This window comes from Rattus norvegicus, chromosome 5, assembly GCF_021556685.1.
Source record: "Rattus norvegicus strain SHRSP/BbbUtx chromosome 5, alternate assembly SHRSP_T2T, whole genome shotgun sequence".
NCBI classification, from domain to species: domain Eukaryota; kingdom Metazoa; phylum Chordata; class Mammalia; order Rodentia; family Muridae; genus Rattus; species Rattus norvegicus.
In genome coordinates, this window is record NC_141538.1 from 158,949,418 (window position 1) to 158,976,800 (window position 27,383).

General features: G+C 51.4%; 1 protein-coding gene and 1 long non-coding RNA gene across 5 annotated transcripts in view; one reads left to right on the top strand and one right to left on the bottom strand.

Moving 5' to 3' along the window:
* The window catches only part of Arhgef10l (Rho guanine nucleotide exchange factor 10 like), a 159,780-nt gene extending 145,852 nt beyond the window's left edge, over positions 1 to 13,928 (bottom strand). For all 3 annotated transcript variants that reach the window (XM_087551093.1, XM_087551091.1, XM_087551088.1), the window contains exon 1: positions 13,741 to 13,928. The gene's annotated coding sequence lies outside the window, so the exon portion shown is untranslated. The remainder of the gene's footprint in view (positions 1 to 13,740) is intronic.
* LOC120103020 (uncharacterized) lies at positions 9,357 to 15,204 on the top strand. 2 transcript variants are annotated; one of them, XR_015621283.1, is made up of 4 exons: positions 9,357 to 9,616; positions 10,057 to 10,138; positions 11,176 to 11,453; positions 13,137 to 14,789. It is a non-coding gene; the product is annotated as an uncharacterized LOC120103020 (long non-coding RNA). The 2 variants fall into 2 exon arrangements; XR_015621282.1 differs by lacking the exon at positions 9,357 to 9,616 and having other exon boundaries at positions 9,677 to 10,138; positions 13,137 to 15,204.
* Positions 15,205 to 27,383: the final 12,179 nt, after the last annotated feature.

Genomic DNA, 27,383 nt, shown 5'->3' on the forward strand with positions numbered 1-27,383 from the left:
AACTTGGTTCTCCTGCCTCAGTCTCTCAGGCCCTAGGATCATGGGCAAGCTTTGTGACTGCTCTCTAGACACCTCTCCAGCAATAGTTGTCAAATGGCTCTTTCCCCTGCTCCCTCCTTAGGAGTTCCCCAGCTCCCAAGCATCCCTAAGTCCCCTCTAGGCACAGCAGGAAAGGTGCTCTCATAACTTGCCCTAGATCTGGTTTCTGGAGTCAGCAGAGCATCCTTATAACACCTAGGACAGAAGATGCTGCAACAGAAACAACGCATGTCTGCTGGACAGTTGAGCCCCTGGGTGTCAATGGGATGGGGGCGGGTGGAGTCTGGGGACTGGAAAGACTCCTCAGTGGTTAGGGGCACTGGCCATGTGCAATTCGCAGTGCCCACATGGCAACTCACAACTGTCTGTAACTTTAGTTCCAGGGCACCTGACACCCTCCCACAGACATGCAGGCAAAATACCAAATGCACATGAAATAAAAATAAATTAGTTTTTTAAAAAAGAGTCTGGGAACGTTCCCATATTCCATAACATTCAATGAACCAGAATCATCCACTGAGCATGCCTCCTGGGGGATTTATTGTGTGAGCACCTCTCACAGAAGATTCACGGAGATTTCGTAAAAGATTCAGTAATGCAAGACCTCTCTTTCTTTCACCCTGAGCTTGGGAGGAGTGTGGGAAGGAGGGGGCAAGGACAGGCGCTGGGTTCCTCTTTGACTAAAGAAAAGCTGCTCGATTGGCCCAAGGTCGGCAAACAAGCTGGTACCAAAACCAAGAGGAAGACACAGAGGTCCTGCCTCTGCCTTCTCCTCTGATTCCCAAGACCAGCCCGCCTCGTCATGGATCAAGAAGAACCATCAAGATGGCTTAGTACTTAAGGGTGCTTACCTCTGAACCTGACCAACTCGGGTAGCATCCCTAAAACCCACAGGTGGAAGATGAGAATCAGTCCCCACAGGCTGTCCTCAGACTTCTATATGGGAGCCATGTTCACACCCACAGACATATAAAAGTAAGTAACTATAAGTACCAGGCATGTGGCACTCACCTCTAATCCCAGCACTTAGGAGGGAGAGGCAGGCAAATCTCTGTGACTTAGTTGAAGGCCAGCCTGGTCTACGGAATGAGTTCCAGGCTAGCTGGGCTACTTAGTGAGACCCTGACCCAAAACAAACACAAACAAACCAAGAAAGCAAAGAAAAGAAAATGGGTGGACAAGGAAGTGAATTTCCACAGCCAAGCAATCACCCTCCCACATCATCTTGAACAAGTGTCCACAGGAAGTCCTTGCTCTGTCCTGGTCATGAGACTGAGCCCCAATCCCAAGTGGCCATCTTCTACAGAGCCTGAGTCCCATCTCAATCACGTTAAAATGTGGCTCTGTCCAACTCCCTGCCCTGCTGGGCGGTACAGGCAAGGAAATAAACTAGGGTTATAGCAGCTTACATTCCACAATGGACCACCAGGTCCACGCACTGGAAAGAAATTAAAGAATGTGTTGAAGTTCGAGGTCTCAAGCACTTCCCCACACAATGCTTTTCAACCCCAAAAGGAAAGAAAGCAACTTCACAGTAAATGCATCCATGTGTTCAGGTAGTACTATCAGGACCAAGTAGGGAGTATTTAGACCACACAAACTGCCTCACATACCACACACATACTCATATATACACACATATACGCACATATATCACAAGCACACTCATACACCTATACACACACACATCACACAGACACAGACACACACTCTCACACACAGATACATACCACACATGCACACACTCATACACTCACACACATACACATATACACACCCACAGACACAGACACACCACAGGGGACACAGCATCGCTTCTCAGGATCCCTGACAAACTCAGTCAGGGGCAAAAAGCCAGTAATGCAGAATAAGAGGCGTTCTCTTCTAAGGGTTGGCTTCGTTTCGCTTTGAGACAGGGTCTCATATAACTCAAGCTGTTCTGAGCTCACCCTAAAGCCTCAGATGACCTTCAATATCTAATCCCCCTGCCTCCACCTTCCAAGCATGTGCTACCACATCTAGTGTATGGAGTCCTGGGTATCAAACTCAGGGTTTTCTGCATGCTAGGCAAGTGCATTGTACAACTGAGCCACATACCCACTTTTCTTTCTTTATTTCTTACTTTCTTTCTTCCTTCCTTCCTTCCTTTTCTTCTTTCTAGAAAGAGCCCTGATATATAGCCTCAACTGGCCTGGAGCTTGCCGGGGATTATAACCATGCCCACCACACCCTGTTCTATATGGGTTTGGACTCTCCATTGCCCCCGACCCCGGCTCAGGCGCCCAAGTGTTGGTCTCACAGGTGTGTACTGCCAGACTTGGTCCCCACTGTCTTTTAAAGCGCCAAGGCCACCAATATCAAGGACAGGCTGAAGAGACTTCCAAAGCTGAAGGGAATCAAAGAGTATTCACAGCTAAACCCATCTCATAAATCAGACCTCAAGCTTCTCCTACAAAGACCACTGTTAGACAACTGGAAAATCTTGATTAGGGTGTGAGGATTAGACCATGGTAAGGTATCATGTGAACTTCCTGATTTGGCTAGCTGTAGGGGAGCTTTGAGAGATAGTGTCCTTGTGGGCAGAAGCACAGCACAGTGCCCAGGGTGAAAGACCATGAAGCCAGCAGCTTCCTCTCCTGCCCGGGAGAGGGGTAGGGGGTGGGAAGTGGGAGCATACTGGACTTGCAACTTTTCTGAACTTTTGGGGTCATTTACAAAATCAGACAGAGGCTGGCAAGATGGCTCAGGGGTAAATATGCTTATGAGGACAGGCTGGTGAGTGAGGCACATTTGATCCCTGAGTCCCACAGTGGAGTTGTCCTCTAACCTCCTCATGTCAACACACACACTCATATACACCTATACTCACACACACCACACAGAAACAGACACACACTCACACACACAGATACATACCACACACATGCACACACTCATACACTCACACACATACACATAAACACACCCACAGACACAGACACACATACACATATATGCACATACATCACACAGACAGACACAGACACACTCACACACAGAGACACACACAGACACACCATACACATACACACTCATACATCCCCACACATACACATATACATACCCACAGACACAGACATATATGCACATACATCACACACACAGACACATACACTCATATATACATACAAACACACATATACACAAACATTACATACACACACACGCCCATAAATAAAATTTAGGGAAAAGGTCAGATGACTCATTCATTCTAGGTCAGAACAAGTCTCTTCCTTCTCTCGGTCTCAGCTCCAATACCTGTACGTAACATAACACACACCTTTCCTAGAGGCATGACACGGCCCTCACCATCTCACAGAGCAACTGCAGTCATGGCTCAGGACTCTCACGGGATCCAGCCTATTAAACACGTTCTCTGGTCTAACGGTGGGGAGGCAGCTCACCAGACCCTCACCTGAGACTGCAGTTGTGCCCTTCCTCCCTCCCTCTCTCCTGTGCCCTCCCCCCTCTGCCCTGTGCCCTCCCCACTCCCTCTGCCCTGTGCCCTCCCCCCTCTGCCCTGTGCCCTCCCCCCTCTGCCCTGTGCCCTTCCCCCTCTGCCCTGTGCCCTCCCCTTCCCTCTCTCCTGTGCCCTCCCCCCTCTGCCCTGTGCCCTCCCCCCTCTGCCCTGTGCCCTCCCCCTCTGCCCTGTGCCCTTCCCCCTCTGCCCTGTGCCCTCCCCTTCCCTCTCCCCTGTGCCCTCCCCCCTCTGCCCTGTGCCCTCCCCCTCTGCCCTGTGCCCTCCCCCCTCTGCCCTTTGCCCTCCCCCCTCTGCCCTGTGCCCTTCCCCCTCTGCCCTGTGCCCTCCCCCTTCCCTCTCTCCTGTGCCCTCCCCCCTCTGCCCTGTGCTCTCCCCCCTCCCTCTGCCCTGTGCCCTCCCCTCCCAGCTGCACACTGTTTTGCCTCTGCTAGCAAGGTCTCCAGAGGGAGGATTGAAGGGCTCAGCCTTCAGGACATTGTCGCTCACTCCTGAGCTGGACTTAGGTGGAAATGTTTCTTTGGTCTGTCATTGGTGCCATGTCTGGAGTGAACAGACATTTGCTCACATCTCCCCAGGAAAAGTCACCCGACAGGCCAGCGGTTGCTTTTTGTTTGCTTTTTCTTCTGGTTGTTTTGTTTTGCCAGACAGGATCTTATGCTGGAGACCTGGTTGCCTTCAGACTCCAGGCAATCCTCCTGTCTTAGCCTCCCAAGGGCCGGGATTGCAGCTCTGTGCCCCCAAACCCGGCACAAACCCTGACATTTTGCAGAAGTATGCGGTTTTTTCATTTATCTTGTGTGTATATGGCGTGTGCATAAGTGCGTGCACATGCGTGTGTGTGTGTGTGTGTGTGTGTGTGTGTGTGTGTGTGTGTGTGTGTGAGGGCACTTGCCTGTGCACGCCTGTACAGAAGCCAGAGGTTGACGTCTGGTGTCTTCCTCAATCGTCTTCATATTGTGTCTTGGATTTGTAGTGGTTTTGAGGCTGGGTCTCACTAGGTAACACTGTCTTGCCTAGAACTTGCTATGTAGACAAGGCTAGCCTCCAAGTCACAGAGGCCTGTACCCTTACCCCTGACCTCCACATAACAATCTAAACTTAAATAGTCTTGAAAGCTACGAAACCCTTGTGTCGACAGAGAAAGTACCAGACTCAGCTTTCTCTCTCCTCCCGTGGTAATACAGCCTCCAACAAGACTGACCCTGGAGCCACCTCCTCCCGCCACAGTAGGTCAGATGGGATGGTGGCCACTTGACCCACACTGAGCCCATTGGCTGGTTGCTCCCGGGAATGTGGAATTAGAGAGTCAAAGGCTGAGCTGGAAAAATGACCACAAAGATTCTCAGAGCAGAGTCATTGTTCGCACTGTGAAAAAAAACCACAGCCAAGTTCAGGCCGAGGGTCTGAGAGAAAAATAAAAAGAAATCGAGCTGGAGACAAAGCTCAGATATGTGGCTTGGTTGGTAGAGGGCCGTGCCTCCCCATCCTGATGCACAAAGCCCTGGGTTCGGTCCCCAGCATCACATAAGCTAGGAGCAGCACACTACTGTCATCCCAGTACTCGGAAAACAGAGGCAGCGGGACAGAAGTCCAAGGTCATTTTGACTCCGTAGTGAGTAGCCTGGGCTACATGAGCCCCTGCCTCAAAATGAACCAAAAGTAAACAAACATAAATAAAAATAAAATGATGATGACAGCAAGCAACATTGTCTCTCTCTCTCTCTTGCTCTGTGTGGACACTTGTGTGTATGAATGCGTCCCCCTGTCCCCGCCCCCCAGGGACCCTATAAAGAACCTTATTCACACTTCACAGATGTTGATGTTGTAGTCCAGGTCCGGACTTCCATTACTAATGCCGTGAGCCCCACGCTGTCACTGGACCCTCCCGAGGCCATCTTTATTCCTTGACTCAAAGCAGCTTGTGACAAGGGGCAAGTGTGTCCTTGTGTCCTGGCCACTGTCACCATACAGGAGGACCTGTTAAGGTCCAAGTAGCTCAGCCCCCTGCTTCTGCCTTCCTATGTCTTGTAAGGGACAAAGGTGAAAGGTCACGGTGGGATAAATATGAGCAAGGGCCTCAGAGGCAGATGCAGGGATACTCGGAAACTCTGCCCACCAGCCCAGGCCCATGTGCCCAGGAATCCTACCTCACCTACGGCCTCTCAGGAGGAGCAGAGCAGCTGGGGCCTCTGAGCAGGGGTTTGAGTGGCTGTGCCTGGGGCCTGGGCACACAGCCAGAAAGGACAGGAGGCAAGGTCTTTTCCTCCGGGCATCAGGTTACCACCAAGAGCTCAGAGTTGCTGGTCAGCTGACAGAGCCCAGAGCCTGTCCTAGAAGCCACTATGGGACTGAAGAGGCAGGGTGAGGGGACACTGCTGAGAAAAGGAAGAGCAAGGGACCCAGGGACAGAGTGGGCCCAGCCAGGGGACTGGGCCCAGACACGAGGTCTCCAGAAGGGAACAACTACAGCTGGGGAGGGCGGTCTACAGCTGCCAGCCCCTAGTGACACTGGGCACAGTTATGGCCTGGCACGAGCCCCAGAAACCTCCATTGTCCCCAGTTTCACCGCCACCCGCCCGGGACTGGGACTCTCTACCAGCTCCCTGGTCCCCAGATGAAAGAAGCTTTCTAAGAGCCATAAAACCGTGCCCTCTTGGGACAATGGGCCCTTATGTGGCTGCAGCCTCCTCATAAACTCCCAACAGCAGCACCCAAGAAGCTGCAGGCCCCGGCTTTATAGACTGGCTCTCTGGAGCAGCCCCAGTGCCCATTAACAGCCAACCTCCCAGTCCTTGTGCGAGGCTCTGCTGGATCACTCCCATTCACAGAGGCTCACTGTGCACCGGCCCGACCTCCCCACCTCCAGCCCCACCCCCAGCAGCCCTGCCAGCCTGAGTCTACACAGCCAGAACCCGGCCATCGAAATCTAGAGCTCACCCTCCTGAGAATGACCTGCTGCTGCGACCTCAGCATGCGCCCCAGGCACAGATCCCGGACCACGAAGATGGCATCCAGCACACTAAAGACCAAAGACAAAGGAGGACCCCGGGTCTTCCACCCCAACCCAGCCCCTCATGAAGCCCATCAGCTTCCATCAGTTCAGATTTGCACACTGCCACCATCCATTTCCCTGCAAAGCCCCCCAAACCCTTATGAATGCTTGGGGTACATCAAGCTCAATGTTCTCCATGCCCAAGCCCCTTCCCTCTCATAAGAACAAGTTTCCAAGATCCCTTTGCACGTGAGGGATTGAAGCACAGAGAGGGCAAGTAGCCTGCCTGAGACACACAGCAAGTAAGCCATTCTAGGTTCACTTCTTACCTCCCCGAAATTTCACAAGCGGGGTTCATCTGCGTGACTCTGGATTAAGCCCTCCTTAAGTGTCACCTGGGATTTCTGGCTCACGTTTATTTTTTTGTTTCATTTTTCTGTGCCGTGGAATGGAACCTAAGGCTTGCTCGTGCCAGGAGACCACACCATTGCAAAGCTGACATTTACTCTTTTCCTTCTAAGTACTGAAGCCCTTAACCCTCCACCTGCTGGATAACCCAATGTCAATAATTGCCTGTTGAACTCTTCAGAGGCAAAACCCAAGCCTGGGACAGAGGAAGTGGGAAGGGTCTGACCCATGCTCCCGCAGAGCTTGACAGTGTGGGTGCCAGCATTGGGCTTGATTCTCGGGATCACTGCTCTTCCTGAGGCACCAGCGTGGGAGTCGGGACACCTGCCCCCTCACATGACACACACAGATTGTATTCCCTCAGTGCCAGGCCATCCCTACACATCTCTCTAGAAACCAGGAGTCTAGCAGAACATGAGAACAATGTGTCCCCAGTCCCTCAATCCCAGGGGGCCACTTGGGACCCTTCCTGGCTCCATCCATACCTGTGCCCTTGACCCCCTCTGCTGTCTGCCTCTCCAGGGCTTCTGCTGGTTTCCTGTCTCTGCACCCTGCAGAGACAGTCTGAGGACGTAGGGTGTGGTGACACATACCTATACCCAGTACTCAGGAAACAGAGACAGGAGGACCATAAAATCATGGGTAGCCTGGACTACACAGCAATTCCAAGCTAGCCTGGGCTATATGGGGAGGCGCTATCTCAAAACAAAGACAAAGACAAAGTGGAGGACCATGCATAGCTCCTGGCCTGGTTTCTTTGTGCATGCTCCACTCCTGCAGACGGGTGGGCAGCAATGGCATCCCAGGCCCTGTAGAATCCCTCAGACCTGATCAGCTACCAGCCACGGCCAGCATGGCCCTACGTGGAGGTGATTCTCCTGCGGCCCGCCCTCCTCTGGGAAGCTGACTTGGTGCCCTGACCTGTGTCACTATCCCCTGCTGCCTCTGCTGCCTCTGAGGAAATCAGCCTTCCAAGAGGAGCTCCCTGATACTGTGGTTGGTTCATCAGAGCCAGGCCTGGAGTCGGTGGTGACACCATCATCACCATCATCACCTGCATCGCCACATCAGCATCAGCCCCTTCACCCCATCCATCATCTTCATCACCATCATCACCTGCATCACCCATCATCACCATCACCCATCACCCCTTCATCTCCACCATCATCATCAGCCCCTTCATCACCATCATCACCCAACATTCCTTTACCCCCTCCATCACCTGTATCACCCATCATCACCATCACCCGTCATCCCCTTCACCCCTCCATCACCACCATCACCACCATCAGCATCATCACCTTCCCAGGCACTCCCTGGCTGCTAGGTCCCGGGTCTTTCCCTGAGTGATCCCATCAGATCACAATAATCTCTCAAGGTGGCAACTACTATCATCCTCTGCTACACACAAGGAAGCTGACCAACTGTGACAACCAACCATTAGGATTGTATTAGGGACTGTAGTGCTTGCTCAATTGTCTGTCACCTCTGCTATCCCAATCCCTCTGAAGGGGATTTGAAAGACGCATGTCTCCAGAGCATGGTGTCTGGTGCTGGACAGGCATTCAATAAACGGCCTTTGGATGCATCGGGGGATAGGTGGGTAGATGGATGGATGGATGGATAGATAGATGGGTGGATGAATGAGTGGATGATGGGTGGGTGGATGGATGGGTGGATGGATAGATGGGTGGATGGATGGGTGGGTGGATGGATGAAGTAGATGGAAGATGGATGAATGGATGGGTTAGTGGATGGATGGACAGATAGATATATTGATGGTAGATGGGTAGCTCAGTGTGTAAATAGGTGAATGGGCAGATGGAAATGGATAGATAGCAGGTAGGCAGGTACAAAATGGATTAATGGGTGATGAATGGAGAGATTGATGAATGGAAACTATATGGATGGTACATGAAGGTATAGATTGATGGATGGAAGGGTAGAAACGGGTGGGGATGGGAAGCTAACATCACTGTCTGCTTCTCCAGGGGACCTCTGCTCAATTCCCAGCACCTACTCAGTGGCTCACAATTGCCCTTTAACCCCATTTCCCGGGGAGCCCATGCGCTCAACGCAGACATTCATGCAGGCAAAGCACTGGTGTACACAAAATAAAAATAAACGAATGATTAAAAATATTTTTAAGGGGTTGGGGATTTAGCTCAGTGGTAGAGTGCTTGCCTAGCAAGCACAAGGCCCTGGGTTCAGTCCCCAGCTCTGAAAAAAAAAAGAAAAAAAAGAAAAAAATATTTTTAAAAAAAGAAATGGGGAGAGAGAAGTTGGATGGGTGGATGGATGGACAGATGGACAGATGGAAGGATGACTCATGAAGGCAACTGAGAACAGGAGAGGAAACAGAGTCCACTCCCAGCCACACCCCTTCCCCTGCTCACCCTGGGAGAGGAGGAGGAAGGTAGCCGGGTAGACGTGGTTTCCTTGTTTACTGGAAAATCCCCTGGCAGGGCTTCCAGAGAAGGCAGAGAGGGGTGTGTTGACATTTTTAGGAACAAAGAAACAAGGAGTGCAGAGAGATGAGCCACCTTGAGAAGGCTAGGTGACAGCAGTGGCAGAAAGGATCCCACAGTCCCTTCCCTGACACCTCCGTGCCAGGGCATTGCACCAACCTCAAGCGTCTGTCTCCAGATAGGAGGAGGGTAGGCAGCCATAAACTGTACCCAGCAAAGTGAGCTCCCTGCCCTGTGGCTGCAGGGTGGGGCCTGGGAACAGAACTGTGGGTTTAGTTGGAGACACCCCTCCTTTACCTAAGAGCTCTCAGACCCTGGAGTGGTGGGCATCTGGCAGCCCTGAGATTGTCTCACTGGCTCTCCTCCTGTGAGAGATCTCATGTGACCCACAAGCCCTCCCATCTCATTAATTCTGACCTGTGGCTCAAGCAGGCCAGATTCTGGGGCGAGATAGAGTGAACAGTTGTGCCCTCCCTGCTCAGAGCAGTTTCCTGTTGGAGAGGCAAGACCCATATGGGGCATGGAGACACAAGACCCGGGGTTCTAGCTGCCGGAACAATTTTGAGAAGAGAAAGAATGGCTGGGCGCTGGTTGCCTGGCAAGCGAGAAATTCTGGGTTTGCTCTTCAGCAGGTGCAGAAAGCAGACATCACCGTGCACGCCTGTAATCCCAGCACTTGGGAGGAAGAAGCGGGAGAACCAGAAGTTCAAGGTCATTCTTTAATAAACATTGGAGTTGTGGCTACGTGAGACCCAGGGGTGGGGAGAGAAAGAGGATGGGGTATGTGGCTTCCAGACCTTCAGAGACAGCCATCCTGTGGCATAAATGAAATATGTCATTGTGGTCCGAGGCAGCATGGGGAGGCGCCCTGCCAGGCTGGAATTTGTCCATTTGTAGGAAAGGGTGCCAGGTCACTTCTATGCAGGAAGTTTAGAGAGACACTAGGAGAATGTATACCCTCACCAGCCATGGAAACCCAGGGTCGGACAAGTGACTCACCCAGGGAAGACACAGAGCTGACCCTTGAGCCATCCTTTCCCCACTGATAGACAGGACCTTCGCTATGAGGCCTCATCTCCGGGGTTTATTCTAAAAGGTTCAGGCTTGTGTGACCACCACTTCCCTCAGTCCCCTCCCACCAGAGGCCACAGATTCCTACACAGACGCAGGGTGGCAAGAAGCCACTGGGCCCCTGGAGACCTTAGGGTGGGAGCTGAAGGGCTCTTAGGATCGATGGAAACCAATCCTCTCCTTTCCCAGAAGGGGAAACTGAGGCGCTGGGAGGACAAGGGTTTCTCGAGGTCACAAAAGGAAGACTAGACCTTCTAAAGAGCGAAGGAGGCAGTGGCCTGTTGGCTCCAGGCCCAGTGGCTCTGAAAAGCAAGCCCACTGCAAACCTCTTTTTATCAGATTGAAGGACTGCTTATCAGCTAACTGGCTCTGGGGAAGAGACAGGGTAGGGAGGGGTGTGGGGGATGGGGAGGGGTCGCTTGTCTATCTGAACCCCTGGCTCCCTCCCTCAGCTGGCCTGGTGAGCTCTCCCCCTCCACACCCAGTTCCTGGTGTACCCCACACTGGAGGAATCTGGGAGGGAGGTTCCCCTCAGTCAGACGCTGAGGCCTGAAGGGAGGTACTCAAACCCCTCTTCTCAGCCCCTGGGACTTCTTCCCTGGAGTCTGGTTTTCAGGAATCCCAGAGTCTCTACATCAACCCTTTTTGATTTTACTTATTTTTCACATTTCTGTCAGGTTTGGTAGCAATCTTGCCTTTACCCACTGAGCCGCCTGGCCAGCTCTCCAACACCTGCTTCCTGCTCAGCTCCTGAGTACCCCAGAGACCTCTGCTCCCTGGGGAGCTTGCATTGCATGTGTGGTGACCACTTCAGGGGACATGCAGACCTGTTTGGAACTCTTGCCCCGACCTAGTGGATCTGTGACCTTGACTGAGCTCAGTCTCAGCTGCCCCCGCATCGCATCGAACAACCTGTGATCCTGTGTCACACAGGAGCAGATCAAGAATCTCACAGGTGAGCTAATGACCCTTCTCTCCACACAAGTACCAAAGCTCAGGTTTCTCGTCCCCCTTCACACGCACAATAAGTAAAAGGAAATGTTATGAGAAATGCTTAAGAGGTTCAAGGTGACTCTTTAAAAAGTACCCCAGTCCTGAGGGTGAAAGGTCAAGGGCGGGCCTGCAGACCTTGGGCGAGCAGCTGCCTGTACTGTGTGGAGGTTTGGCCCTTGTCAGGTTGTCTTGAGGGAGAAGGGAGCTGCTGTTGTGGAAACAGGGTCTCACGCTGTAGTTCAGGATGGTCTCGAACTCAAACCCACAGCAGTCCTCCTGCCTCAGCCTCCTGAGGTCTGGGATGACAGGTGCAAGGCATCACACCAGCATTTTGGTTTTCGTTTTGTCTTGGGTTTGTTTTCCAAGACAGGCTTTCTCCGTGTAGCCCTGGCTGTCCTGGAACTCACTCTGTAGACCAGGCTGGCCTTGAACTCAGATCCACTTGCCTCTGCCTCCCGGGAGTGCTGGGATTAAAGGTGTGCACCACCACCTCGCAGCCTCATCCCAGCATTTTAAAATAAGACCGGTTCTGACTAGTTAGAGCCCTCTGGGAAATGGGGCCGTCAGGAGAGCTCTATGTGACCTGTGCTCCATCCAGGACAGTGCCCATTGAGTAGATTCTCAACCACAGCATCGCGGAAGCCATTACAATGCTGTCACGAGGAGTGCGGAACAGCAGATTCCTCTTGGGATTTCCTCCTCATGACTGTCCTCCATACTGAGTGGGGACGACTCTCTTCTTGATGACAGGGATATGAAAGGGCCACCCTCTCAAACCCCCAAAGTCCTCAGCTCTTGGGGGACAGAGGCAGGTGGGTGGTAGCCACAAGCTGGGCCTCAGTGTGCGAGGCAACCCCATCTCTGACATTTCTACCAGACTCTCCAGGGTCCTCCAGACCAAAACCTATAAAGATGAGGAAGTGGTCAGGGAAGGGAGAGACCCCTAAACTCTTGCTGTCTCATAGCCATGTGGCCTCAGGCAGGATGCCTGACTTCTCTAAGGCCAGTCACCATGGGGCTGATTGTTCCCACCCTGTCCAGTTAACCAGGCTGTTGTGAGTGCCCTAGGGAAACAGCAACATAGATAGCTTTGTAAACTGTGATGCACCTTGGTGAGAGACTCACTGCCTTATTGATCACCAGAGTTCCTCTACAGAAAGCAAGAGGTGGCAGGAGACAGCAATAATGGGGAAGAAGAAACAGACTCAGGACAGAGGCCCCTCTGTCCTCTGTCACATCCACCCTTCCTCCTCCTTAAACCCAGCTCCCCTGTCTTTGTCTGTGAGAGCTTCAGGAAGCTACTTCACCCCTCTGGGCCTGTGATCGGGGTAGCATGTACTCGGTGGGGATATTGAAGGATTAAACACACCACACAAGCCCGCACTGTGCTCACCAAATGAGAACATGAAGCAGGGGCCCCCGCTGAGTTCTTTATGTTATCATTGGCCAGATGTTGACCAAACAATGAAAGAGATCCTTTGAAACCAGTGAGCCGTCCGTCACAGAGGTAGTCAAGCTATGTCTAAATAGCCACCTGTCAGGGACGCAGAACAAGACTGCTTAGTGACCTTTAAAATGCCACCCAACCACAAACGGCTACAGTCCCTACCAAGGCAACCGTGTAAGCTGCTGTCCCTCCCTCTAGATGTGAAATGCCAGGGATGGCACGGGACTGGCAGAGGAGGCCACCAGGGTAAGAACACGGGAGAAACAAGCAGGCAGCCACTGAGCAGCAAGGAAGGCTGAGAGTGGACCCGAGAGTATCCAGTCACTGCACCACCTCCGCTTTCTCTGGGGGTTCAGAGCCTCAGTTTTCCAGCTATGAAGATGTTCTGAAGCCATATCCACCCTCCTCAACCTCCATAAGCCTAGAAATGGGGTAGAGGAATTCCCAACATACACCTGTGCTCGTGGCTCCCTCCAAATTCCTCCTCTCACATGCCCTCATTTGCTCCCCAAGACTCAGGGTCACCCCTGTGGAACTGTCAATAAGGCTCCCTCTGAGACACACACACACACACACACACACACTCACACTCACACACACACATACACACACACACACACACACACTCACACTCACACACACACACACACTTCCAAGACTTCCTGCCCTCTTAGGGAGAACCGGGCACCCGGGAGTCCAAAGGTGTCAGCACAGGAGACCCTCATCACCTCCATCATATCCAAAGAACCCCATCCAACTCCAAAAAGAACGGAGAAGCCTTCACTGGGAAAGACTGACTGACCTGGATTGTGCACAGTTCAACCGTGGTCCTCAGGGAAGAAGATGCCAGTGACCAGGTGCAGGTGTCACCAGCGGGCAAGCATCTGGTGGAGAAGCTGCTGGTAGAGGGAGCAGGAGCCTCGGTTCTGCTACACCCGGGCTCCTGAGCCAGGCCTGGCTGGGCTTGCTGACAACCCAGCTGTATGAGTCATTTACCAGCCAGACCTGCCGGGCCGGTGCGTTGGACATGGAGGCGGGCAGAGGGCGGGAGACTGGAGGACCCGAGGGGGCCCTGGCCTTTACCACCAAGAAGGGTTAGGCTGAGTCAGTCCCAGCCTGGCTGGGTATATATCCCTCGGCCCAGCCCAGGAAGTTAGCCAGGGTAGAAGGAAAGGACTAATAAACAAAGATGGGGCTTCCAGGAGTGCTGAGTGCAGGGGTAAGCTCTGTCTGCTGTCTCCTGGTAGGACGGAGATCAAGACAAGACTCCAAGATGGGTGGAGCCCTGTATGATCCAGATCCTTTAACCCTGGAAGATGGGAAAGGGGCAGGCATACACTGAGGGGGAAAGAGCCTCTCCAGGGCAGCTGTGAGACAGCTGTGTGGCCCGAGACAAGCGGTCTGGTCTCTCTGAGTCTCAGTTATCTGCTTGTTAAACTGCAGACATAATGACAATATTAATAATAGCCTCTGGATGATAGCGCTGTCGGGAGGAACAGGCTCACCACCACAGGTTCCTGGCTCCTAGTCAGTGACAGTGGCTCGGGTCACAGAATACTCCTTTGGCGCTGCAGGACAGGGGAATGGCCTTGCCGTAGCCATCCTTCTTGCTGTCAGTGTCAATGAGCACAGATTAGACCAACAACTCGCTCGTCAAGGACACAGGCGTTGGGCTGGAGAGATGGCTCAATGGTTAAGAGCACTGGTTGCTCTTCCAGAGGTCTGGAGTTCAGATCCCAGCAACCACATGGTGGCTCATAACCATCTGTTATGGGATCTGACGCCCTCTTCTGATGTGTCTGAAGACAGCTACAGTGTACTCACGTACATTAAATGAATAAATAAATCTTTAAAAAAAAAAGAAAGAAAAAAAAAACAGGCCTCTGAACATCAGAAAAGTCCTGTATTCACAAGTGCTCTGCCTATTCCTTGAGCCCCAGAAAAAGCGTAGCTGGGGACACAAAGGTAGCCCCACCCCCTCGCACCGAATCCACGCAGATCAGTGGCAGTGAGCGTGCTGCGCTCACAGTTCACACCAAAGCAGTTCTGTGCTCTCCACCGAAACTCCAAAGCCTTAGGTATTGGTCAGGGGCAGCCCTAGGGCTGAATCGGGCCTGTCCTCCCTTGCTGAATGCGATCGGATCATGCATGCTTGAGTTCGCAGCCCTGGGGACACCGAGGCAGGAGGATCTCTGGGAGTCAAGGGCCAGCCTTGGGAAGCACGGTAAGCTCCACATATGGAAAAGCTGTCACTAAAGCACAAAGCAAACAGAAAAATGTGTGCTCGCTCCTCCATTCTTTCTGGTTGTTCTATAGACAGAGCAGCCTGACTGAGTCCTGACAGAGACTGCAGTCCCAAGAAGCCTCAGGGGTTACACTGGCCCTTTAGGAAGAAGCCTGACAGTGGATGGTGGTGGTGGTGGTGGTGGTGGTGGTGGTGGTGGTGGTGGTGGTGGTGGTGGTGGTAGTGATGCTTTTTCTGGGTTCCTGGGCTCCACACATTCCTCTCCAAGCACAATTTCATTCACACCTTACACCATGGGTTCTCCTTTGTATGCAGAGAGGCTCCTGAGAAAGTAACTTACTCAAAGTCTCACGATGGATATTCTGAATTAAAAAAAAAAAATCCAGAAGTGGGCATCCCAGTGCCTACCTTAAATCCCCCAGCACCAGAGGCAGAGGCAGGAAGATCATAGCAAAGTCAAGGATGGCCTGAGCCTACACAGCAAACCCTGATTCCAAAAATCAAATAATAACATGAAATAGGTGTGTTGGAGCTGGTGTGGTGGCACACGCCTATAACTCCCGGCACTCAGGAGGTAGAAACAGAAACACCGGCAATTCTAGGCCATCCTCAGCTACATAGCAAATTGGAGGTCAACCTAGGCTACATGAGCCCTTGTCTAAAAACAACAACAAAGGTTGGACTTGGCTGAGTGAGTTCAAAGCCTCCCGATCCACCAGTCATCTGAGCAGACAAGTTCTGGCTGGGCTGAGAACTTCGCCACGGTGGAGAGAACCCTCGGATGAGTCACGTCGCCTGGATTTAACCTCTGAGCTGGGAACAAGAGGATTGCCCCAGCAGTGAGGAAGACGGTGTGCGCAGAGTGCCCAGCATGTGCTAGGCGGGCAGACTCCCATCAAAACCCCAGGGTCCTTGTCATTGATGAAGGGGCCTGGAATGTGCCTGAGACAAGAGGTGGTCACTCCCACTACAGGGGCTAGCATGGAAGGGTGGCTCCTGGTCCCTGGTCCAGGCCCTTCTAGAAGAGCTGCCTCTTCCACAAACCTGAGTAGGAGACTGGGCCTGTGGAAAGCCGTGTTCTGTCTCCAGCCCACCCTGTGCCTGGAAGGGCTAGCCTGGTCCTAGATACTAAAGAAATCAGGAGGAGCCAGGGTTGGCCTTTGGAAAGGCTGACCAGTCCCCAGAATGGGTGAAGAGGCTTCTGGAATCTCCTGTCTTACACTTCTTCACTCCAGCCCTGAGCCCAGATAGCCTGCATATTAGGTGAGAAGAAAAAAAAAAAAAGGCTGGAGAGATGGCTCAGTGGTTAGAGCACTGACTGCTCTTCCAGAGGTCCTGAGTTCAAATCCCCGCAACCACGTGGTGGCTCACAACCATCTATAATAGGATCCAATGCCCTCTTCTGGTGTGAACAGAGACAGTGAACTCATTAAATAAATAAATAAATAAATAAATAAATAAATAAATAAATAAATAAATAAAATTTTTAATTTTTTCTAAAAGTATTTTTTTAGAAAAATTATTTTTTCTCTAAAAAAATTCTTTTTTTTTTGAAAGAAACAAACCAAGCCAATGAGTCCATTCTTTCATCTTTCATTCCTTGACTACAGGATCTCACCATGTTTCCTGGGCTAGTCTTAACCTCCTGATCCCAAGTCATCATTTTTGCCTCAACCTCCTTTTCCTAGATCACTTTCTATTGCCATGATAAAACGCTATGACCAAAAGCCACTTGGGGAAGACGGGTTATTTCTGCTCACAGTCCATCATGGAGGAAAGTCAAGGCAGGAACTGGAGCAGAAACCACAGAGGAGCCCTGCTTCCTGAGATCCATTGGCTTTCTTCTTTCTTCTTCCTTCTTTCTTCTTTCTTCTTTCTGCTTCTGCTTCTGCTTCTTCTGTTTCTGTTTCTCCTTCTGCTTCTGCTTCTGCTTCTGTTTCTCCTTCTGCTTCTGCTTCTCCTTCTCCTTCTGCTTCTGCTTCTGTTGCTGCTTCTTCTTCTTCTTCTTCTTCTTCTTCTTCTTCTTCTTCTTCTTCTTCTTCTTCTTCTTCTTCTTCTTCCTCTTCCTCTTCCTCTTCCTCTTCCTCCTCCTCCTCTTGTTCTTCTTCTGCTGCTTTTTCTCCTCCTCCTCTTCCTCCCCCTCCCCCTCTTCCTCCCCCTCTCCCTTCCTCCATTCCCCTCCCCTCCCTCTCCCTCTCCCCACTCCTCCCCTTCCTTCTCTCATTCATTTTTAATGATTTATGTAACTGGTATCAGCTACTGTGTGGCTTCTTCTTTCTTCTATCTTTCTCCACCCCTTTCCTTCCACCGTTTCAAACCCCTAACACCAGATAGGAGAGAAAAGGGGATAGAGGAGAAAGGGGAGATGTTATTGTTAGCCTCTTCCTGCTGATTAGGGGTGTCGAGTTCCTTGGGGCAAGTTTGATCTTCCTGTCAGGAGATCTAATTTCTTCTTTTCGCTGTTTCTTTGCCCATGACTACTTTACAAACTGCAAGCAACAGCAGCCAAGCAACAACCGTCCCACCTCTCAGGGCCCTAGCGTTTCCCTCCCCTCTGAAAAGTCTCCAGTATTCCAAAGGTCACACAAACACCGAAACTATCGGCAGCTGGCAAAATCATGCCTCTCCCAGAGCACGAGGCAGACCACAGTCGGCTGCTGCGAAGCAGCCTCTTATCCCATACCTGGGATTAAAACAAAAACACATTCTTATAACAATTCTGTGTTTTTTAAAGAAACCAAGCTTCCAAAGTTCTCACTACAGATCTGTTTATTCTTATTCTATGTGCTTCGGTGCTTTGCCTGAATGTATGTGTGTGAGGCTGGCAGATCCCCCGGAACTGGAGTGAGGCACCATGTAGGGGCTGGGAATTGAACTCAGGACCTCTGGAAGAGCAGTCAGTGCTCTAACCACTGAGCCATCTCTCCAGCTGCTCAGTTTGCTTTGTTATACAACCCAGAACCACCTGCCTCGAGGTCTCACTGCCTTTCACCGCCTTTCACCACCTAGTGGACTAGGCCCTTCCAGATCAGTCCTTAATCATGAAAATGCCCAAAAGACATGGCTACGGGCCAGTTTGATGGATATCTCAATTGAGGTTTCCTCTTCCCTGATGCTAGCTTGTGCCAAACTGTCAAAAAACTAATGGTCACATTCTGGACTGATCAGGTCTGCAAGTGAACGACCCCCCCACGCATGGCCCCAAGCACAGTACCTTCCAGCAGGAGCGAGCTAGCTTTCTGCCAACCAAGGCAGCAGAAATGGTGTCAGACTGTGCCATGCACTGGGCCTCCCCTTCTCCTCACTGGGCACCAGCCTTCCCCACATCTCCACGCCCAGCACCCACATTGCATCCAATAGCCAGATGGAAGGAGCACCCTCCTGAAGCTGATCCCAAATCTCAGTCCCTGAGGAGAATGGGATAGAAGCTGCCGATCATAGGGGCTGTGGATTAGGCCTGGTCCCCGTCATCACTGAGGCCGGAAGGTTCTACACCGTAGGATCATCCTGGGCTCTATAGGTGATCAGAATCAAGTCTCTGCCACTGGCCCCCACATGCCTGCGACACCCTCTTTTTGTCAACCCCAGCTGTCCCGGTTGTAGTAAATGCGCTCCAAGGAGCTAATCCACCCCCAGATGAGACCCCTGCTCACAGTTCCCCTTGATTCTGGCTGCCAACTTCCCTTTTGGTTTCTGCTATTGGTTTTGTTGTTTGGTAGATTTGAGGTTTATTTTTACATAAAACCTCCAAGGGTTTGGGCTGGCCTTGAACTCCTGGTCTGAGTGCTTTCACCTAGGTTTAAAAGTGCAGAGTTTAGGGGTTGGGGATTTAGCTCAGTGGTAGAGCGCTTGCCTAGAAAGTGCAAGGCCCTGGGTTCGGTCCCCAGCTCCGACAAAAAGAAAAAAGAAAAAAAAAAGTGCAGAGTTTACAAGTGTGTACCACACAACTGGCCTCATCCTTGGTGCCTGTCTGTCTGTCTCTGTGTATATGTCTGTGTGTCTCTCTGTGTGCAGGTCAGAGGACAATTTTGAGGAGCTGGTTCTCTCTTCCCTAGGGGACCCGAGGGATTGAACTCAGGTCATCAGGCTTGGCAGCAAGCCACTCTTTTTTGCTGAGCCATTTAGCTGGCCCGCCCCTGCACTTCATCTTCCATTTCCTCAACATCCTTGTTCAAACCAAAGTCAACAGTCTGGAGCCCCCAAGACCCATCACTAATTCTGAACATGAACCCAGCCTCGGAGTGGGAAGGTGCAGGGCTGTGAGGATCTTCCAAGGCAGAGTTCAGGAAGCATCAGAGTTCCCACCGGAAGGGCGTCCTTAGAGCACACACCCTGGTGGTTAGGAGAAAGCAGAGGGAGGTTTATAGGCCTACCCTGCTGTGCAGCCTGGGCATCTAGGCAGAGCCTACTCCTACTCCAGGTCCCTGGAGGCATGGGGCTGCCAGAGGCATCCAGGAACCAGGCAGAGGACTTTTTGTCAGTCAGCTGAATCGGATTCCCCAACAGCTGGAATGGCAGCCCTCACATCGGTTAAGATGGGGGAAATGAAGGCTTGGAGAGGTCATAGAGCTACCAAGAGGGAGAGCTGATGTTGGACTCTAAGTCCCTGACTGCTCCTGGGAAAGGGGAGAGTGAGCCCTCAGGGAAGCAGGGGGTCTACCCATTCAGTGTCCCTACCTCCTAAGCTACCTGCCTGTTCGCAGTCTTGAAAGAGTCATGGTCAGGAGACACACTGGGTGCTGGTCTCTGAGCTGCATGGGTGCACAGTGGGGCTCCCCTCTACCCCATACTCCTCCTCGGCTTTAATAAACAGGCTGTGGGCTTCTGGGGCAGCCTTCCCCGGGTGTCTTGGAGACAGATAGATACCATGTGCTACCTTTGCTGTGAGACGAGCCAGTGGGTTAGCTCAGGGGGTCTCCAAGGCTCTCGACCCCTTCTGCGCAGATGGCAGCTTTGCCCTGTTCCTCTAAACCCCGATCCTGCCCTGAAGTGTCTCAGCTTGACTTAAGGAACTCCTAGCCTGGATGGAGACATAACCAGACCCACAGCCAGGGCCCCTGTAATTACTGGGATCAAACAAAGCCAAGTCTGAGTCCAGCTTCTTTGTGAGCCGTGTGACCCCTTGACCTCTCTACGCAGGGCTGTGAAATGGGGGTGAAGACCCTCAGCTGTGAAGACCACTGCGCCAAGGGAATGAGCTCAGTCACAGAAAAGAGCACCAGGGTGAGGAGGATCATTATGTGGGGACAACGGAAGTGGCCTTTTTTGTTCTTCTCATTCTATCAAACCAGAAAAACCTTGGACTTTAGGGTGTGGTATTACATGTCTAATCCCACTCAAGAGGCTGAGGCAGGAGGATGGTGAGTTTAGGGCTATCCTGGGCTGCCTAGAAAAATAACATCTTAAGAGAGAGAAAAAAAAAAAAAAGAAGACTGGGTGTTGTGACAAATGCCCCTAACCCAAGCACTTAAGAGGTAAGGGATCTGAATCAGGAGGCTCAGGAATTTAAGGTTAGCCTGGGCTACATGAGACCCTGGGCTAGGCATGAGACTCAATGATAGAACGCTTGCCTTGGGTCTTAGTTGGGGTTTTACTGCTGTTAACAGACACCATGACCAAGGCAACTCTTTTTTTTTTTTTAAGATTTATTTTTTTCATGTATACAAGTACACTGTTGCTGTCTTCAGACACACCAGAAGAGGGCATCGGATCCCATTACAGATGGTTGGGAGCCACCATGTGGTTGATGGGAATTGAACTCAGGACCTATGGAAGGGCAGTCGGTGTTCTTAACAGCTGAGCCATCTCTCCAGCCTGACCAAGGCAAGTCTTATAAAGGACAACATTTAATTAGGACTGGCTTACGGATTCAGAGGTTCAGTCCATTCAGAGGAGCACAGCAGCATCCAGGCAGGCATGGTGCAGATGGAGCCGAGAGTTCTACATCTTCATCTGAAGGCCACTAGGGGAAGAATGGCTTCCTTAGGCAACTAGGATGAGGGTGTCAAAACCTAACCCTACAGTGACACACTTCCTCCAGAAGGCCACACCCACTCCAACAAGGCCACACCCACTCCAACAAGGCCACACCCACTACAACAAGGCCACACCCACTACAACAAGGCCACACCTCCAAATAGTGCCACTCCCTGGGCCAAAACATATACAAACCACCACACCGTGTGTGTGTGTGTGTGTGTGTGTGTGTGTGTGTGTGTGTGTGTGTGTGTGTCCTCAATTCGAAGCTCAGTTTTGGAGAAAGCACACTTAAGAAAGATGAGATGAGGGCTGGAGAGATGGCTCAGAGGTTAAGAGCACCGACTGCTCTTCCAGAGGTCCTGAGTTCAAATCCCAGCAACCACATGGTGGCTCACAACCATCTGTAATGATATCTGGTGCCCTCTTCTGGCCTGCAGGCAGACATGCAGGCACAATCCTGTATACATAATAAATAAATATTAAAAAAAAAAAAAAAAGAAAGATGAGATGTTTGGATGCCAAATGTCCCATCTACACTGGACCTTCCTGAGTTGGGGGACAATGCACTGAGGGTCTAGGTGGGACAGAGGACAGGAGATCTTACTCCTCAGTGCTCCAAGGACAGAGGCACACTCAGGGTGCCTGCTCCATCCCCGTCATTTTACCGCCAAGATTTACCCCCATGTGTCTCTTACTAAGATCTTACTAAACCCCACTCCACAGGCTGAGAAAAAGACGGAGGTTCGGAGAGTCAAATGTTGTCCATGAACGTTGCCACAGAAAAAGGCAACTGGATTTGAAACTTCCAGGGTGACGTCACTGATTGAAACAGTGTCTCGTGTAGCCCAGGCTAGCCTCAAAGTCTCTCTATAACTGAGACTGATCTTGAATGCCTGACGTTCTATGGGTCCCTGTCAACTCCCCCCGGTTTTATTTGGCATAGGGGATCAAACCCAGGTCTCCATGGCAACCAGGCAAGCATCGTAACAAACAGCCCACACATCCAATCCGATCCACTTGTCTACTTATTTAGGTGAATTTTGTTCAGTTTTGTTGGCGAAACAGGGCCTTGCTATGCAGACCTTGAACTCAAAGGGCTCTGCCTCCAGGTGCTGGGATTCTAGGCAAGGGTCACCGTGCCCAGCCTCTGTGGTTTTGAGACAAGGTCTCACTACATGCCCCAAACTGGCCACACACTCCCAGCAGGTGACCCATCTGCCTGAGCTTCCTGGGTGCTGGGATCACAGGTCAGCACCAATTGATTGGCCTCTAAAAACAATGTGTCTACGTATGTGCACATAAGTGCATGCATGCATAACACATATGTGCCCCAGCCTCTGGAGCCTGGAAGAAGTCAGAGCTACAGATGGTTGTGAGCCATCATGTGGGTGTGGGAACCAAACCCACGTCATTGGAAGAGCAGCCAGTGCACTCGGTCACAGAGCCGCCTTTCCAGCCCCATTACCATGATTAACTACCCTCAACCCTGCAGACAAATGTCACCAGCTAAGGACAGCCATAGAAGATGCTGCTCCCCGAGAACTGGCATGGTCCATGAAAGGCCAAGAAGGGACATGGCGGGTAAACCAGAGGGGGCAGCCATGGGCTATCACTGGGAAGCAAGGAAGAAGGGCAGGAGCTGGTCCTATGAGCCTAGCCTTGATCTCACAAGGGCTGAGCAGTGGGTGAAGGAAGGAAGGTAGGGGACAGGGTCATAGGAAGAGTCTCATGAGCAAGAGACAGTAGGGTGGAAGTTCTCTGTCCCTTCCCGGGAGAGGCTACCTAATCTGGGTCCCCAGTTTCTTCCCTAGCTCACAGCGCCTCCCCAAGGCATCCTGCAATCCAGCATGGAGCAGAGTCCAAGGCAGAGCCCTGTCCCCACCCCCAGCTGGGTCCACTCTACGCTGAGATGCACCAAGCCTTTCAAACTTCCTTCGGCAACTTTTTGGAGCTCAGAGTGTATGTAGGGAGATGTGGAGGGGGGATGGAGAAACTCTCTGGAGAGACAGAGGGACTCGTTGACCATCTGTCAGCCCCTGCTAGACACTTTCATGAGTCTATTCCCAACACAGCCCTCCAGCCTGTGCCACACGGGGTGAACACGGAAGCCCAAAGCAGAGCAGTTTGACCTTCGCAATGAGATATGTCTGAGCCAGGCCTGGTGTCTCAGGCCTGTCATCCGCTACCTTGAGAAACTGAGGTAGGAATAGCTAGAGACCGTGTTCTTCACTCCTCACTGCATTATCTGGAAAATCCAAAGGCCAAAGGTCAGACTATGGAGATGAGTCCAAGATGAAATCTGCCCACTTGAAAGGCAGTTTTGGGCTTCCCCACGGGTCTCACCAGCACAGCTGTGGAAAAGCAGGAAGAGCCACCATTAGCTTGTCCTGTGCTTGTGAAGAAGGGACCCAGCTCCAGGATGGATGTGGCTGAAGGCGCCTGGGTCAAAAGGCTACCTCCCCAATGTATCTGGCGCCCCCTGCTGGTCACCAGGAGCACAGCATCCAGTTCAAAGGTAGGAAGCAGCTGGCTGCAAACAGAAAAAAAAGTCAGGGTGGGCGAGGCTGACTCGGACCATTGAACTGCCCCTGGGGGTCTCACACGCTTCACCCCAGCTCTCATAGCCCTGGGATGCTCAGCCATTGACGCCGCTCACCTGGGGTGCTTACACACTCCTACAAACTCTCAGCGGGAAGGTCTACGGTCACAGACAGGCAGACTCCAGCCACGCAGACTCCAGCCACTGTGTGGTCCAGGAAGCTGGTTTAGAAAAGGCCATGGGATGCCTACTGTGTTTATCAGCACTGTCTGTGGTGGAGCTGAGGTGCAAGGCCTGACCACGATTGGCCACCATAACGAGAGGAGGCACATTCAGCAGAACAAGCCCTGTGTGAGTGCTCTGGTCAGCATCGCAACTGAGTCCCCACACAGCTGGCCTCAGCTCCAGGATGCAATGCTTCTAGATGGATCCAGCACCACCCACTGAGTCACCCAGCCTTTAAATTATCCCCACCGAGGCCACAGATACTACAGAGCAGAAGCAAGTTGTCCTCACCGTACCTTGTATAATAGAACCATTCGTCCTACACCATGAAGTTTGGGGTGGAGGGGGCTCATCACAAAATAAGTAAATGGGGAACCAAGGACAAAACACAGTGGGTGAAGGGCTGCATAAACCAGGGCAGGCACGCCTGTTCTCCCAGCACTCAGGAAGTGGAGGCAGGAGCTTGAGGGATTCAAAGTCATCCTAACTACATAGAAAGTTAAGGCCAACCTGGGCTAAAGGAGACTCTGTTTCAAAAAAAAAAAAAGCAAACAATAGGGCAGGAGAGATGGCTCAGCAGCTAAGAACACTGACTGCTGTTCCACAGGGCCCAGGTTCAAACCCAGCACCCACAACTATCTATCACTCCAGTCTCAGAAACGCCACCTTCTTGCCTCCATGGGTACCAAGTGGGTACCAGGCTCGCCCATGGTATATAGACACCCAAACAGGCAAAATAAAATATAAAACAAAACAAAAAAAGCTAGAAAAATAAATATCTTTAAAACAAGGAACAGAGGCTGGGCAGTGGTTGGCACTTGCCTTTAATCCCAGCACTCAGGAGGTAGAGGCAGGCAGATCTCAAGTTTGAGGCCAGCCTGGTCTACAGCGTGAGTTCCAGGACAGTCAGGGCTACACAAGAAATCCTGTCTCAGAAAAAAACAAAAAAACAAAACCCAACGAAATAAATATTCTACCACAACAGGAATGCTGGCGTGTGACAGTCTTTTTTTATTTTTAACACTTGTATATGCTTGGGCAGAATTAGAACCCAGATCCACCCCCTTTTACTGTCTGGGTCCCAGCTCATGTGACCCACAGCAGCATGCAAGGCAGGGACCCAGCCTTCCCTCACCAACTCTGGCCTTTAAGCATTCTCTCAAGGATGACTGATCCACTGAGAGGCTCCGGCCATGGCTAAACACACTTCTTTGCCTAGCTTTCCTGCATTTAGTAGACGCCTACTGCATCTATCCTCTGCCACTAACAGACTACCTGGGAATTCTATTCACAGCATAGACAGGTGGATTCACGCAGGACATGTGAGCTGAAGTAGGTAGTCAGAGGTCAGTCAATACCGGATAGCATATGTCTCCCAGACACCCATAGCTGGCTACAGCTGCAGCATATAGGCCTCAGAGGGCCAACCCTGGGAGCTGGGTTGACAAGAGATTCCTGCTGGTACACAGGGCCCCTGGGGGGTTTGCACAGAGCCGTGCAGTCAGGATGCATTGCAGTCAGTCTGGTGAAAGCAGACACAAGCCCTTGTTCCCAGAGTCAACTCCAGCCCCCCCCCCCAGCCCATTGGCCTTTCAAGTGTGGCACTTGAAAGAGCCAATCAACTTTACAGAGCCTCAGTTTGCCTGTGTGTATATTGGGACAATGCTCTAACCATCCCTCTGAGGAGTCCATGAAGTAACCTGTGTAAAAGCTTGGAGTCTTGGGGTAATCCCTGGAGCAGTGCCTCAAACACCTCTCTCCATTCAGAGACAGGAGCATGGCCAGGATGGGATCTGAAGCTTGGGAGCCAGCCTGAGCTGGTTTAGACATGTGGTCTTGGTCTTATCATTCAGTTTTGGGGGGGAGGGTTTGCGTACACACGTGTGTGTGTGTGTGTGTGTGTGTGTGTACGCACAGCTGTGTGTACGGGGTGGCATGTGTGCACAGTGCTCTATTCCTCTATTACTATAAAAAAAAAAGCCACCAGAACCAAAGCAATGTGTGAAAAAAAAAAGCATTAAATTTGGGGACTCAGAGTTCCGAAGGGTTAGAAGCCATGTCTAGCCATGATGCACAGAGTATGGCAGCTGGCACACAGGGACGGTGCTGGAGCATTAGCTGAGAGCTTTAGATCCTGGCCCACAAGCACGAGAGAGAGAGAGAGAGAGAGAGAGAGAGAGAGAGAGAGAGAGAGAGAGAGAATGGAAATGGTGGTGTGGGCTTTCGAAATCTCCAAGCCTGCCCCCAGTGACATACTTCCTCTTAATTTTTCCCAAACAGTTCCACTAATCGGGCACCAAGCTTTCAGACACAGGAGCCTAAGGGAACCATTCTCATTCACACTCGCTCCATTCTCACGGACAGACTCTTTTTACGTAGCCCCAGCTGTGCTGGAACTCACTGTGTAAACCAGGCTGGTCTTGAACTCACAGAGATCTACCTGCCTCTGCCTTCTGCACTGGGAGAGGTGTGCTCCATCACACCAATTCACACCTTATGGTTTGAGACAAGGTCTCTCTCTCTCTCTCTCTCTCTCGCTAAGCATGGTGTTCTCCCCTGTGACTGGACTGAGTGGTGAGGAAGCACCATTTTCCAGTGATCGGTCACAAGAATGAGAGTCAAAGCTAGATGGGCCAACTACAGAACGTGAGCTTTTCTTCTGCAGGAAATTCTACTGGAGGCTTTGTCCCGCCTACTGGGGAGACTGAAAGAGGAGAATCATAAGTTCAAAGGAAGCCTGAGAAATTTGTGAGACTCTTTCTCAGTTTAACAATAATGCCAACTGCAATGTCAAGATCTATAACACTAGGATTTGGGAGGCAGAGGGTTCTACATAGAGGTATTATTGCTATGACGAAACACGATGACCAAAAGCATGTTGAAGAGGAAAGGATTTACCCTTCCAAATTTTTAACATTGAAGGAAGTCAGGACAGGAACTCAAGTGGGGCAGGAACCTGGAGGCAGGAGCTGATGCAGAGGCCATGGAGGGTGCTGCTTACTGGCTTGCTCGCCTGCTTTCATACAGAACCCAGGACCACCTGTGCCCAGGGATGGCCCCACCCACAGTGGGATGGGACCTCATTTACAGGCTTGCCTATAGCCCAGTCTTATGGAGGCATTTTCTCAGTTGAGGCTCCCTCCTCTCTGATGACTAGCTTGTGTCAAACTAACCAGCACACGAAGCAGGAGAGTCTTGAGAAAGTTCAGGGCCAGCTTGTTCTATAGCAAGTTCTAGAAAAGCCAGAATCATCTAGTGAAACTATGTCTAAATTATAAAATAAGATTTCTAGTTTGTCTCATTTTATTGTTATTGTTTGGTTGGTTTTTCCAGATGGGGTTTCTCTGTGCAGCCCTGGCTGTCCTGGAACTCATGCTGTAGATCAGATTGGCCTTGAACTCAGAGATCTGCCTGCCTCTGCCTCCCGAGGGTTAGGATTTAAGGTGTGCATCACCAC